Raw genomic sequence first — 14,083 nt, forward strand, 5'->3', positions numbered from 1 at the left:
TGTTGAGTGATATTGAGCATTTTTTTTCATGTGTCTGTTACCATTTGTATATTTTCCTTTGAGAAATGTCTAAGCTCCTTTAACTACTTTTTAAATTGTATTATTTGGTTTTTTTACTGTTGTCTTTTTGAGTTCCTTGTATATTCTGTATATTTTATATTGAGTTCCCTGTACAATCATTTGTCAGATGCATAGTTTGCAAATATTTTCTCCCACTTGGTAGATTGACTTTTTCACTCTGTTGATTGTTTCTTTTGCTGTGCAAAGGCATTTCAGTTTGATATAATCTCATTTGTCCATTTTTCTTTCTGTGGCTTGTGCTTTTGGGGTCATATTCATAAAGTCTTTGCCCAGCCCTATATCCTGAATTGTTCCCCCTATGTTTTCTTTTAAGAGTTTTATAGTTTCGGGTCTTACACTTAAGTCTTTAACCAATTTTTCATTTCGGTATATGGTGAGAGGTACAGGTCTAGTTTCATTCTTCTACTTATGGATGCCCAATTTTCTCAGCACTATTTGTTGAAGAGGCAGTCTTTTCCCCAATGTATGTTCTTAATGCCTTTGTCAAAGGTCCATTGGCTGTAAGTTTGTGAGTTGTTTTCTGGGTTCTCTATTCTGTTCCATTGTTCCACATGTCTGTTTTTATGCCAGTACCATGCTGTTTTAGTTACTGTGGCTTTGTAGTGTTATGCTTCCAGCTTTATTATTATTATTTTTTTTTTGCTCAGGATTGCTTTGACTATTTGGGGTCTCTTGTTCCATATGAATGTTAGGATTATTTTTTCTATTTTTGTGAAGAGTGTCATTGGTATGTTGATGGGGATTGCACTGAATCTTTAGATGGTTTTGGGAAGTGTGGACATTTTCACAATGTTAATTCTTCCAGTCCAAGAGCATGGAATTTCTTTCCATCTTTTTGTGTCCTCTTTAATTTCTTTCAACAGTGATTTGTAGCTCTCATTGTGGAGATCTTTCACCTCCTTGGTTAAACTGTTTCCTAGGTATTTTACTTTTTTGGTGACTATTGTAAGTGGGCTAGCTTTCTTGATTTCTTTTTATGTTATTGGAGTATAAAAATACTACATATTTTTGCATATTGATTTTAAATCCTGCAACTTTATTGAAATAGTTTATCAGCTCTAAGAATTTTTTTGTAGAGTCTTCAGGTTTCTCAATCTATAGGATCATGTCATCTGCAAACAGGGACAGGGTGACTTCAACTTTTTCTGATCTGGATCCCCTTTATTTCTTTCTCTTTCCTGATTGCTCTGGCTAGTACTTCCAAAACCATGTTAAATAAGAGTGATAGAAAGTGAGCATCCTTGTCCTGTTCCTCTTCATCCTATTCAGAATGGGTTTGTCATTTATGGTTTTAATTGTGTTGAGAACTTTTCTTCTATACCTAATTTGCTGAGAAACTTTATCATGAAGCGGTGTTGAACATTGTCAAATGCTTTTTTTTCATCTATTGAGGTAATCATATGGTTTTTGTCTTTGACTTTTTTGGCATGGTGTATCATATTTATTGACTTACATATGTTGAACAATCCTTGCATCCCTGGGATGAGTCCTACCAGATTTTGGTGTATATTTTTTTTATGTGTTGCTCTAGTCTGTTTGCTAATATTTTATTGAGGATTTTTGTGCCTATGTTCATCAAAGATATTGGCCTGTAGTTTTCTTTTTTTGTTGTATCTTTGTCTGGTTTTGGTACCAGGGTGATTCTGGCTTCATAAAATGAGTTTGGGAGAATGGCCTCTGTTTCAGATTTTTCAACTAATTTGAAGAAAATTGGTATTAATTCCTGTTTAAAGGTTTGGTGGAATTCGGCAGTAAAGATGTCCAGTCCGGTGCTTTTCTTTGTTGAGAGACTACTGATTACTGCTTCAACCCCATTGCTTGTTTTTTGTCTGTTCAGGTTTCCTATGTCTTTTTCGTTCAGTCTTGGTGCTTTGAATCTGTCCAGAAATTTATCCATTTCCTCCAGATTTTCAGATTTGTTGGTGTAGAGTTGTTTATAGTATTCTCTAATGATTCTTTATATTTCTGTGGTATTGGTCATGATGTCTCCTTTTTCATTTCTGATTTTTATTTGGGTTTTCTCTCTTCTTTTTCTTACTTAGCCCAGCTTGTGGTTTGTCTATTTTTTTTTATCTTCTCAAAAAACCTAAATTTCATTTCACTCATCTTTTGTATCATTTGTTAATCTCTATTTCATTTAGTTATGCTCTGATCTTAATTATTTCTTGCTGTCTACTAATTTTGTGATTGGTTGGTTTTTGCTTTTGTAGTTCTTTGAGATTTAGTGTAAGGTTGATCATTTGAAATCCTTCTATTGTTTTGATGTAATAATTTATTATAATAAAATTTCCTTGCAGCACTGCTTTTGCAGTATCCCACATGTCTTGGTATTATGTGTCTTGATTTTTGTTAGTTTCAAGAAATTTTTTCATGTCTTGTTTAATTTGTTTTTGGATCCACATATCATTCAGAAGCATATTGTTTAATTTCCATGTGTTTGCATAGTTTCCAGAGTTTCACTTGTTATTTTTAGTTTTAATCCACTGTGGTCTGAGAAGACACTTAAAATGATTTCAATTTTTAAAAAAATTGTTGACACTTGATTTGTGACCTATCATGGGGTTGGTCTATCCTGGAAAGTGTTTCATAGGTTGATGAGAAAAATATATATTTTGTGGTCGTTGGATGAAATGTTCTGTGGGTATATGCCAAGTCCAATTGGTCTAAAGTGTGGTTTAAATCCTGTGTTTCTCTGTTGATTTTTTTACCTCAATGATCTGTCCAGTGTTGACAGAGGGGTGTTTAAGTCTTTGACTATTATTGTATTAGGGTCTATCTCTTTCTTTGGATCTAATAGTTTGCTTTATATATCTGGGTGCTCCAATATTGAGGGAATATATATTTATGATGTTTATGTCTTCCTGCTGGATAGATATCTTTGTCACTATATGGTGGCCTTCTTTATCTCTTTTCATGGTTTTTGGTTTAAAGTCTATTTTATCCAATATAGGAGTAGCTTTTCCTGCTTATGTTTGATTTCTGTTAGTGTGGTATATCTTTTCCCAGCCCTTCATAATTAGTCTGTGCATGTTTTTTTAGGTGAGGTGAGTCTCTTGAAGACAGCATATAGTTGAGTATAGCTTTTAATCCAATCAACAAATTTGTGTCTTTTGAGTGGGTTATAGAATCAATTTACATTTAGGGTTCTTGATGAAAGGTATCGTCTTACTCCTGACATTAAATTGCTTTTCTTATGGTTAACTGAAATATCCTTTGTTCCTTTCTCCTTCTTTTATTCCTTGTCTTCAGTGTTTGTTGGTTTTTTGAGGTCTCATGGTATAGTTTCTTTCTCTTCCTCATTTGCATATCGGCTGTCCAGTGGTGTTCCTTTCTTGTGTATTCATGGTGGTGATTATCATTTTTTGGCTTCCGGGTTCAGGACTCCCTTAAGGATTTCTTGTAGAGCTCATCATATACTGGTGAACTCCTGCAGCTTTTGTTTGTCTGGGAAATACAATATCTCTCCTTCATTTCTGAAGGATAGCCTTTCTGAGCATACAATTCTTGGCTGGTGGGTTTTTTTTCTTTTAGTGGTTTTAATATATCATCCCATTCTTTTCTGGCCTGTAGAGCTTCTGCTGAATAGTCTGCTGTTGGTCTGATGGGGACTCCCTTATAGATGACTTGACACATTTGTCTTGCTTGTTTTAGGATTTTCTCTTTGTCTTTGACTTTTGACAGTTTGACTACAATGTGTCTTGGCAACAACCTTTTTGGATTAAATCCATTTGGGGATCCTTGAACCTCTTGGATCTGGAAGTTGGTGCCTTTATCAAGGCACTATTGATATTTTCTGCTATTATTTAATTGAATAAACTTTCAATGCCCTTTCCTTCCTCCTCCCCTTCTGGAATACCCATGATTTGAATGTTTGCAAATTTAAGGTGGTCTGCTAGCTCTCTTAGATGTTCTTAAATTTTTAAAAATTCTTTTTATTTTATATTATTTATCTTTTTTTGGTCTGTTTAGGTTATTTTGAAAAGACTGTCTTCAAGATCAGAAATTCTTTCTTCTGCTTGTTTTAGCCTGATACTTACACTCTTAATTGTAGTTTTTATTTCATTGACTGAGTCTTTCAGTGCCAGAAGTTCTGCTACATTCTTTTGTATGGTATTTATATCTTTGTAAATTTCCTCCTTCAAGTAGTGGGTTTTTTCATTTCATTGTGTTATCTCAGTGAGTCTTCTTGTATCTCACTTAGTTTCTTTAAGACTTTTACTCAGAATTCCCTTTCAGATATATCAAGGGTTCCTTTTGTAAGGAGTCATATGGAGTCTGGTAGTTGAGAATTATAGTTTTCCTTTGGTAGTGTCATTTTATTTTTTTTTCATATTTCTAGTATCCCTATTTCTACTATCCCTAGTTGATTCCTAGTCATCTGGTCGTTGTTTCTTCTATTACTTTGGGGTGGCTTTTGAAGAGAAAGACTCCCTCCTTTAGATTTATTATATATTGCCTGTTGAGTGGGATGTTTTAATGGTTCTGGGTAGACTCAGTTTTTCCAGTACTTCCAGGTAGACTCAGTTATTCCAGGTAGACTCAGTAGTTCCATATAAATTCAGTATTTCCAGGGGATGCTGGCAGATACATCTGTGGCTGGGGCTGTGTGCATAGCTGGTCCCACACAGGTAGGGCACTATATGGGCAGCTGGTCACAGTTGGAGCAATGTAGGAGGGTGGATGGCTGGGCCCAGGTGTGCAAGTGGGGCCAATGGGTGGCTGTGGTGTCTGTGACTGTGTAGGTTACTAGGTATCTGGGGCTATGTGGATGGCTGGGGCAGCTGGGACCATGTGGGTGGCTTAATGGCTGGGCTAATATGGCTGAATGGGGCTGTATAAGTAGCTGGACAGCTGGATATAGGCAAACAGGTGGGGCCACACTGACAACCAGGCAGTTGGGGTCACGTGGGGGGCTGGGGCAGTGCAGGAAGCTGGAAGTCTGAAGCTGTAAAAGAACCTGGCACTGCACTGTCAACATGGACTGCATAGTGTGGTGAGCTGTGAAGGATGAACTCTGTGTATGGAGAAGGGTCACAGCTCTGGGACTAGATAATGGCATAAGCAACTGAGGGGTGGGGGGAACAGGCTGGGGCAGGAGCAGGAGAAAGTTTACCACTGGGAAGTGCTTATGGCCAAGCAGATTCTTTCCATCGCAACTGAGAATTCCTCCTGACTGATCTTGATTTGGGAGACATGGCGGTGGCTGAAGCCACATGCTTCTTTCTCCTCTATACCAACTTGCTTGGTTTTCATGCTCTGCAGGGACCTCCTCAGGCTCCCCTTGCCCTCCCATACTCTCCCTCATATTTAGTTGTCCTTTCCTTGCTTTGGTCCCTTTCTGTGAGAGGATCATGCATTGGATACCTCTAAACTGCTCTCTTGCCCTGCCTCATCAGTTGGCTCCTTTTAAAGCCATCAGAACCATTCCCATAACCATGATTCAGTAGGATCAATCCATACACTAGGCATAGTCCTCACAAACCAGTCACCTCTTCAGTGTCTCACCTTTCAATCACCATAATAGGATTTCCCACTCTCAACAGTTACAGTGGGGATTAAGCTCAAATGAGATTGGGGGGACATTCAATCCCCTGCAACATTTATGATCCTTGCCTCGGTCTGTTAAACATTCCTTTCTAGCTCAATCCTCTGCCATCTAACCATCTCTATATCACTTGCCTCCCTTTAAAGAAATATTTTTATAAACATACTAATCACTATAAATATCATACATTTCCAAATCTCTTTGCCTTAATACATACTATCTCATAAGTACATAATATTCTTTATTTTTCCTCCTGGTAAATCCTTACCTTATATTTAAGTCTCTGCCCTGTTGATGACAAATAGTCATTGAGTCTCTAGGAACAATTTGGTGTCCTTCCTCTGTAACACAATAGTAACCTACTAATTCATCTGTTACTACTCATAATCCAGGCTACTAAAATGGACTATAAAGGAGGACCCAGAGCAATTGCACTTACAACTCCACTACCTGTGTTGTGCCAAGAATATTCCAAGCACTAAATAAGATAGTATGTTAAAAAAAATAAAAGAAGTAGGGGAGGAAGAAATAGGAAAGAGCATTTGCAAGAGCAAGAAGGATCCATATGGTGGAATTTGATATAATGAGAAAGAATGATGTTCTGAATTAGTTTTGTGTTGCCTTTTCTGGAGAATGTTTAAGAGTATTACCAGAAGTTGCATGTGGCCTATATATAGGCTCACTGGAGGATCAGTTTTTAGGATCACTGGAGAATAAGATTTTTGGGTACATACTCTAAGCAGCTGACAATTTTCTTGTCCAAAGTCACTTTAAACGTTTCCTTCTTTTTAACCATGGACAAACACAGCCAACTCATAAAGGCAGAAAAAACACAGCAGATACTAGTGGTTGCATTGGAGGAAGCATGTACATGAGCAAACACAGATGCAGATGGAGAAAACCTGAATTAGGAAGATAGAATGAAATATCACAGCCACAACTACTATTTTGCAGAGTGCATTAGAAAGAAAAAAAATTGTAGAAATTAGTTATTTAAAACACAGTAATCAAATACTATTCCTGCAACAAGGGCAGAAGCAAAGGAATTTAGGAACCAACCTTCTTTAGCAAGTAGTGACCATTCTAGCACAAGTTATGCATCATGGAACATGCAGGAGTAAACAAAATCTACCAGAACTATATTCTTAACTTCATTATCTAGTGCTAATACTGAGTGTAAGAACTTAGTATTATACTGAGGAAGTGTAAGTTAAGAACCAAATTTACATTTTGCTCAGTATATTCAGTATATTTTGCTCACTGCATATTCTCTGTAGAGTAAGGTGTACTTAGTTGTCTGTATATATCAGTGGTTCTCAATTGGAGGTGATTTGGCAATGACTGTAGGCAACATTTGTCAATGTCTGAAGACATTTTTGGTTATTATAACTGGAAGTGAGAAGGAATAGTGGTGCTACTGGCATCTGGTGGGTAGAAGCCAAGAATGCTGCTAACCATTCTACAGTACACAGACCCACCCCACAACAAAGCATCATCTGGCCCAAAATGTCAATAACTCAAAGTTTCAGAAATCCTATTATAGAATGTTGACTTGGTTACTCTCAGCAATTCTCAGCAATTTCTTTGTTGGTTTTAATACAAGTCAGTACAAAGAAACAACCCTCCCAAAAACAAACAAACAAAAAATCCAAATATGTTTACAGGTTGATACCCAGACCTCGTGGCTTTAGCTGACTAGCAGTTTCCTGATCTTGGTGTTCAAAGAGAGACAAACTAGTAAGTTTTCACCTTTTCCTTTCCTGCTTCCCGCTATCATTGCTACTGAATCAAGATCTCCATTCACACATGGAGAGGCTGCACTTTACGTGGGCAAGCAAGCAGACGGCACCTTTAACAAAAATGTGGTGGTTCATGGCCATGAGGCAGAATCCCATATCTGGCACAACTTAGAATGAGTGGGCTGCATATATGGGACAGAAGAGTTCCCTAAGGTGAGATTTCATCCTTTATACACTTCAGTCTTCTGGAATTCAAGCTTGAAGGAACAATAGACTGAAAACCAGAGGATCTTAATTTATACCCTGGTCCTGGATTTGCCTCTCTGTGCCTCAGTTTCTACGTGTTCAAAATGGATGATCAACAATGTTCAGATATTTCCTCCCTTAAGAACAGAAAAATTTCTGAAAATGTCACCCAGTATGGAAACTCAAATGTAAACCAGCTAAAGGTAATGTGTCTCTGGTGAAAAGGAGTATCTATTTCCTGGATGCTCCTTGCTCAATCACCTGTTCTAAGGGTCTGAGGAACCCCTAGGGATAAGGAACATACAAATAATACTAAAAGCTTCTATGAGTAGAGCCATGTGGTACTCACCTCCTCCTTTTCCACTGTCTTAGAATGTTAATCATTTCTGCAGATCATCAAAAATTGGTTATTGTCCTTACTCTCTTCTGGGTAATATGCAAAGTGCTTCTAGAGGTACAGAGATAGCACACAAAGGGTGATTCTTGAATTGTAATGCTAATACAAGTCACCTGGGAGATTTGTTAAAAATGCAACTCCCCTGGCCAGATCTCCAGAGATTCAAATACACTAGCTGTCGTGGGAAAATGTTGCACCATCACCTAGTTCCTGCTTCCTCCACACCACCACCTCTATTTTCTTGTAAGAGGCCAACCATACCTACAGTCTGGCAGCTTGTCTGGTATTGACCTTGAACTTAGTTCTGCACTGGTTCATGGATGAATACATCCTTAATTTGATACAGTGCAGGCTAGGGCTGCTGGAAAATAACCTGCTTTTTCACTGAGACCTTCTGTCTCTTGAATGGTACATAATTACCTATATGAGGTCTATAACTCTTGCAACGATTGTTGCCACAAGTGAGAAGTTGAAACCCTGCACAGAATTTCCCATGTGCATTTGGAAGAGAAAATAATATATGGAATAAATTTGTGTTGAATATTTTAAGAATACATATATTTCACAATGAGAGGTAAACTCGCATTCTTTTAATTTATTCTAAAGTTGATCTTATGCTGTTAGCATTTGATATTGGTGTAGAAAGGGAGAACAGTACATAGGTGCCATGACTAAAACCCTCAAAATAGTTTATATTATGTTAGTACTTGACACTGTGCTTATGTTGAAGAAATGTTTGTGCCTAGCAGATGTGTTTTATTTTTTAACACATTTTTATATATGTCAGAGAAGGATTTTGAACTTATGTTTATTACCAAAATTGATCCCTAAGTCCAGTTCCACTAAAGAATTTTTAAGCTTAAATAAGATGCTGGAATCACAGGTCAGCCATTCTACTAAAACATAAAATTACAAAATAATCTCTTTTCACATGATCCAATAATTAAACTGATGTAAGTATAAATGATCCTTTTGTACAATTTTGAAACTTTTTTGTTACTGATGGGAAAATATTACAATAAACTGAGCACATTTGTTCAAGGATATTGTCAAAATTGTGAAGAAAAGTATATTTTGACCTCAATTTAACTACTTCTGCTAAATCAACCAGATATCATTGACATTTAATAATTTTAAAAATAAAGTTTGAAAATTGTTGAGCATTTCTTCTAAATTTGTTTGAAAATATATTTATTAATATTTTTAACTCTGTTAGAAAGACTGTGAATATATATTTTAAAACTATATTTTATTGTATCACAGATGTATTATAAAATGTAGATAGTCTCTTGGGTGACTCAGTATGTGCTGTGTTTTGGGGAAAAAAGATTAAACAATAGATATGTATATATGAAATGGGTACTACAATTAATAAGATTAAGCATTCTAATTAGCTGATTCTAATTAGAATTCTAATTCTTATTAATTGACTTTTGACTGTTTTAGGTGCCCAAAGCAGTATTAGGACATATTTCCAGCCACTATCTATAATGACCACCCATTACAATTATGTTTACAAGACACAATTGATTTCAAATTTAAAGGACCAGGTTATAAACAAACTATCCTCTTATGATATGTAATTCAAGAACAGCTTTACTGAAAAAGACTTGGCATACAAGCGTCTGGAGGAAGGTTGAATAATCTAACACTCATGGTTTTTTGCTTCCTTGCTGAATCTCCACAAAATCATTGCAGGGGCCCAGTGAATTGGGGGTCATTTTCATGACACCTAAGACTAGTTGTCACACCTCACCCCCTTGCCAAGATTTTCCAGAGATTTCCCTGAATATTCATTTTATCAGACAATGACTCCTAATTTCTTTTACCCATGCAAGCCCAGCAATGCAGCAAAAAGCTATTCTTCACTGTCACACACTTCACATAGACAAGACTCTGCTGGCAGTTCAAGATAAGTAATATCTGCTGGAAGAGAGTCAAAGATGTAAATCCTTTCTGTGCCTCATGTGTGGCAGCCTTGTTTAGCAAAAGTCTGTCTGGATGCTGGAGAAGTCGATATCCTCCAAATGACTTACAAACTTCAAAATCACATTGGTCATGAGTAAGCGGGGAGAGAAGGGCAGGAGAGGGATAAGGTGGGGCAGAGGAAAGGATAAGATAGTGACCTTCCTTGGTAGGATCAGTGGAGAATAGTGGGTCTGGCAGCAAACTTAGAGTCAGAGGTTATCAGTTCTGTTTGATGCTTCTATCTGGATATAGAATTGTGGATAAATCACTGAATCCTCAAGACCATGCAGTCTTCATTTGTAATGTAAGAATCATTACCTATAACACTTACTTCAGATGGCTGGGCATTGTGAGGGTACAATGATTTTATAGATGGTACTGTTTACACTGCTGCAGCTCTGCCTCTGGCCAAAATTTCTCTCCAAATGATGTATTTCTTCTTTTTTCATATGAGGATATACATAGCAGACAACTCCCAGAGAGATAGATCCCTCTTACAGTATAAAAAGATAAAATATAAATAGAGTAGTGTTGGCATTATGACCATTAGTTTTATTACCTCTATCTAGGAATTGGAAGCAGATAGCAGCCAGGATCATTAGTGGTAAAATAATCAGACTCTGTAATCACATGGACCTCAGTTTGACATTGAACCAGCTACTTACCTTATAAGATCTCCTTGTGATTCATCTGCAGAATGAGAGTGATGATGGCATCTGCCTCCTAGGGTTGGTGTGAGTGTTAAATGAGATTACTCTTGGCCCTGTGTCTGACATAGAAATGCTCTCAGAGGTGTGTTGTTGTTGATAGTCTTGTTTTTGTCACTGCTATACTTTTCTGTCATTAGCTTTTATGGCTGTGCAGCACTTACCAGAAAAGTCCTATAGAATTGTCCACATGAAGCAGTCCCATAGCACATCAGCATCTACAATTTGGAATTCTTGTCTCAATAACTATTGACTTGGGGCTCATATTTAAAAGCCCTTTTTCTTTGTTGTTTTTTGTTCATGGTTGTATTAGTCAATTTCTGTGGCTTATAACAGAATATCTGAGACTGGGTAATTTACAAAGAAACATAACTTATTTCTTACAGTTTGGGAGGCTGGGAAGTCCAAGATCCAGGGAACACATCTGGTGAGTGCCTTCTAGGTAGGAACTCTCTACAGGGTCCTGTGGTGACCAGGGTGTCACGTGGCAAGAATGGGTTGAGCAAGAGAGCTAATCTTCTCACTTTCTCTCCTTTTAAAACCATCAGAAACACACCCAATACTCCATGATTGAGGGCACAGTCCTCACAATCTAATCACCTCTTAAAAGCTCCACCTTTCAACTGGATTTCTCACCCTCAACACTGTTATAATGAGGTCAAGTTTCCAATACATTAACTTTTGAGGGACACATTTAACCCATACCAATGGCATTCTAATTCAAATGAGCTATCTCCCCCAAAAGAGAATCATGTGAGTACTTCATGCCTTAATTTCAAGTATTCTGGAGAATAATCACATGTTACTTTGAGGTGTCTTATTCACTCAAACCTTTAAAATGATATCTTATGTATTCTACCTACCTATATTTTAAGTCAGACAATCAACCCCAAATATATCCTTAAAATATGGTGGTGTGTTATGGACAAAGAGATAGAAGCATACCTTTACTTAATTACATAGAGGAAACCCCCTTATGCCCCACAAGTATGGACCCTGGAACTGAGAGGCCAAGGAGCTCTGGGGTGAGTCATATTGCCTACTTGCTGACTGCCCTCTGTTCCTGTTTTTCATTTAATCTCTACTGCATAGAAGACTGCCCCGGAGAGGGAAGAGATTGGTTCTTAGAGCCAAAACATCTTAGATAATAGAATGGCTATGGCCCTATAGGACCACAATGTGTAAACAGATGCCTATGTGGCATTAAAATTTCATGGGAGGGGTTTTTGATTGGGGAAAGAAAATGTCTAAACGGGCTTTTTAGGTAGTAAATGAAAGCACAGTTGAAAAACACTGCTGTAAGGCTACTAAGGTCCCCAAAATGACTCACCTCTATTCTCCTATTCAAACACAAGGTTTGGAAACAACTGAGAGAAAGGTCAATATGAACCTGTTATGGGCTGAATTTTGTCCTGCCCACTCTCCCAAATTGATGTTGAAGCTCTAACCTTCAGTACCTTAGTATGTGACTGCATTTGGGAAAAAGGAAATATAGAAAGGTAATTAAGGTTAAATAAAGTAATAAGGGTAGACCCCTAATTCATTATGGCTGGTGTAGTTATATAAGAAGAAGAAGAGACATCAAGGATGTGTTTGCACAGAGAAAAGGCCATTTGGGTACACGGAGAGAAGGCAGACATCCACAAGCTAGGGAGGGAGGCCTCAGAAGAAACCAAATCTGCTGACACCTTGATTTTGGACATCTAACACTTAGAACTATGAGAAAATAAGTTCCTGTTGTTTAAACCACTCAGCCTGTGATTATTTTGTTGTGGCAGCCCTAGCAAAGTAGCACAGAATCAAAATATCAGCTTTGTATCATAAAACTTATATCACATCTTGCCAGAAAGTGAACCTCCTAATATCACAACCCAGAAGCAGTCAGACTTACTCACCCAGTTATAAGAAGTGATGTAAAACTGCAAACCTCCCCATGGGAGGGCCTGAGCTTGTAGAAATGTTGCAGGGCACAAAACGAATATATTCTATGAAATCAGGACTCAGAAAGCTTTCATGAGATATATAGAAAAAGATACTAAGCTATGTATGCCCTATTTCTCTGTCTAAACTCATCAATCAGAATAAATAGCTCCTTCACTCCCAGGAAGCACTGAATGAAGAGTAGAAAGTGGCCAGAAATGTGAAACTACAGTGGCTCCCTCCACGAGGAAGGAAACATCTGGACAGTGACCATCTCTCCCACCAATCTTGCACCTATCACTGAGATAGAGCTCATTAACATTCTCTAAATAGATCTAAAATGACTGAGCTCAAGCACTGAGATATCAGGAGGAATTAGCCCTTTTGCTCCTTTGTCTTTTTGGCTCATAATGAGGAGCCAAGTAAAAGACTGGGTCATGAACTAAAAATCAGGTTAAAACCAAGAATGAGTGAGTTAATAATAATAATAACTAAGATGTGTATTGCTTGTTTGCTACAAGTCAGATGCTATTATAACTACTATGCATATGTATTTACATGCATTATCTAATGCAATTCACACTCTGATGGGTATCATTATTATTCATATTACTGATAGGAGGAAATTGAGACTCAAAGAGATTAATTAACTTTCCCATGTTCATCCAACTAGTACATAAGGAAGCCTGAATGAACAAACCTAAATAAAGTGGGGAATTCTGTCTCCCATATGTTTGAGTGGCTGTAGTTTGACTTTGCCTGGATGAATTTCTCCTGTGTCTGTGGATAGAATATAACAGTTCTCACCAAACACATCAGGTACTAGGAGTCAGGGAGGAGAGAAGAGTAGAAAAATAATTTTAAAAAATTGAGGAAATCTATAAAATTGCTGAATTGAAGGGATCAGAGGTAAAGATTAACATAGGAATGTGGAGACAGAGATTTTGAGCCAGAAGATGAGAGAGACCATTGCATGGAGGGAAGAGTAGAAAGCTAATCAATTGTGATTGCTTAGAATTGGGAACGACAATCATATTTTATTTTACTGGCATTCAAGGATAGAAGGTGGAGGGGCCTGATCAGAGAGTCAGAGGCTAAATACAAGTGGAAGGGTCCAATGGAAATCTAAAATCATGATAAAAACTAAAGAGTACAGCGACATTATACTGGTACAATAGTACTGCTCCAACAAACAGAATCCCTCAGTATATCCTAGATAACTTCATAACACCTGACAATTCAACCTGCAAGAAAGAATATGCACATTTTCATAATAATTTACACTTGAAACATTTTTATTTCTCATCTTCATAACCATCCTATGAATTACAAAGAGTAATTATTAATAATCAAATTTAATGGAGAGGAAACGAAGTGACTCATCGGATGTTATACAGCAAGTGGGTGAAGTCAGGCCTTGTCAAAAAAAAAAAAAAAAAATCACTGGGATGGTCAAGTATCAGGCACTTGCCAGCCATTT

This window comes from Cynocephalus volans, chromosome 10, assembly GCF_027409185.1.
Source record: "Cynocephalus volans isolate mCynVol1 chromosome 10, mCynVol1.pri, whole genome shotgun sequence".
In the NCBI taxonomy this organism is placed as follows: Eukaryota; Metazoa; Chordata; class Mammalia; order Dermoptera; family Cynocephalidae; genus Cynocephalus; species Cynocephalus volans.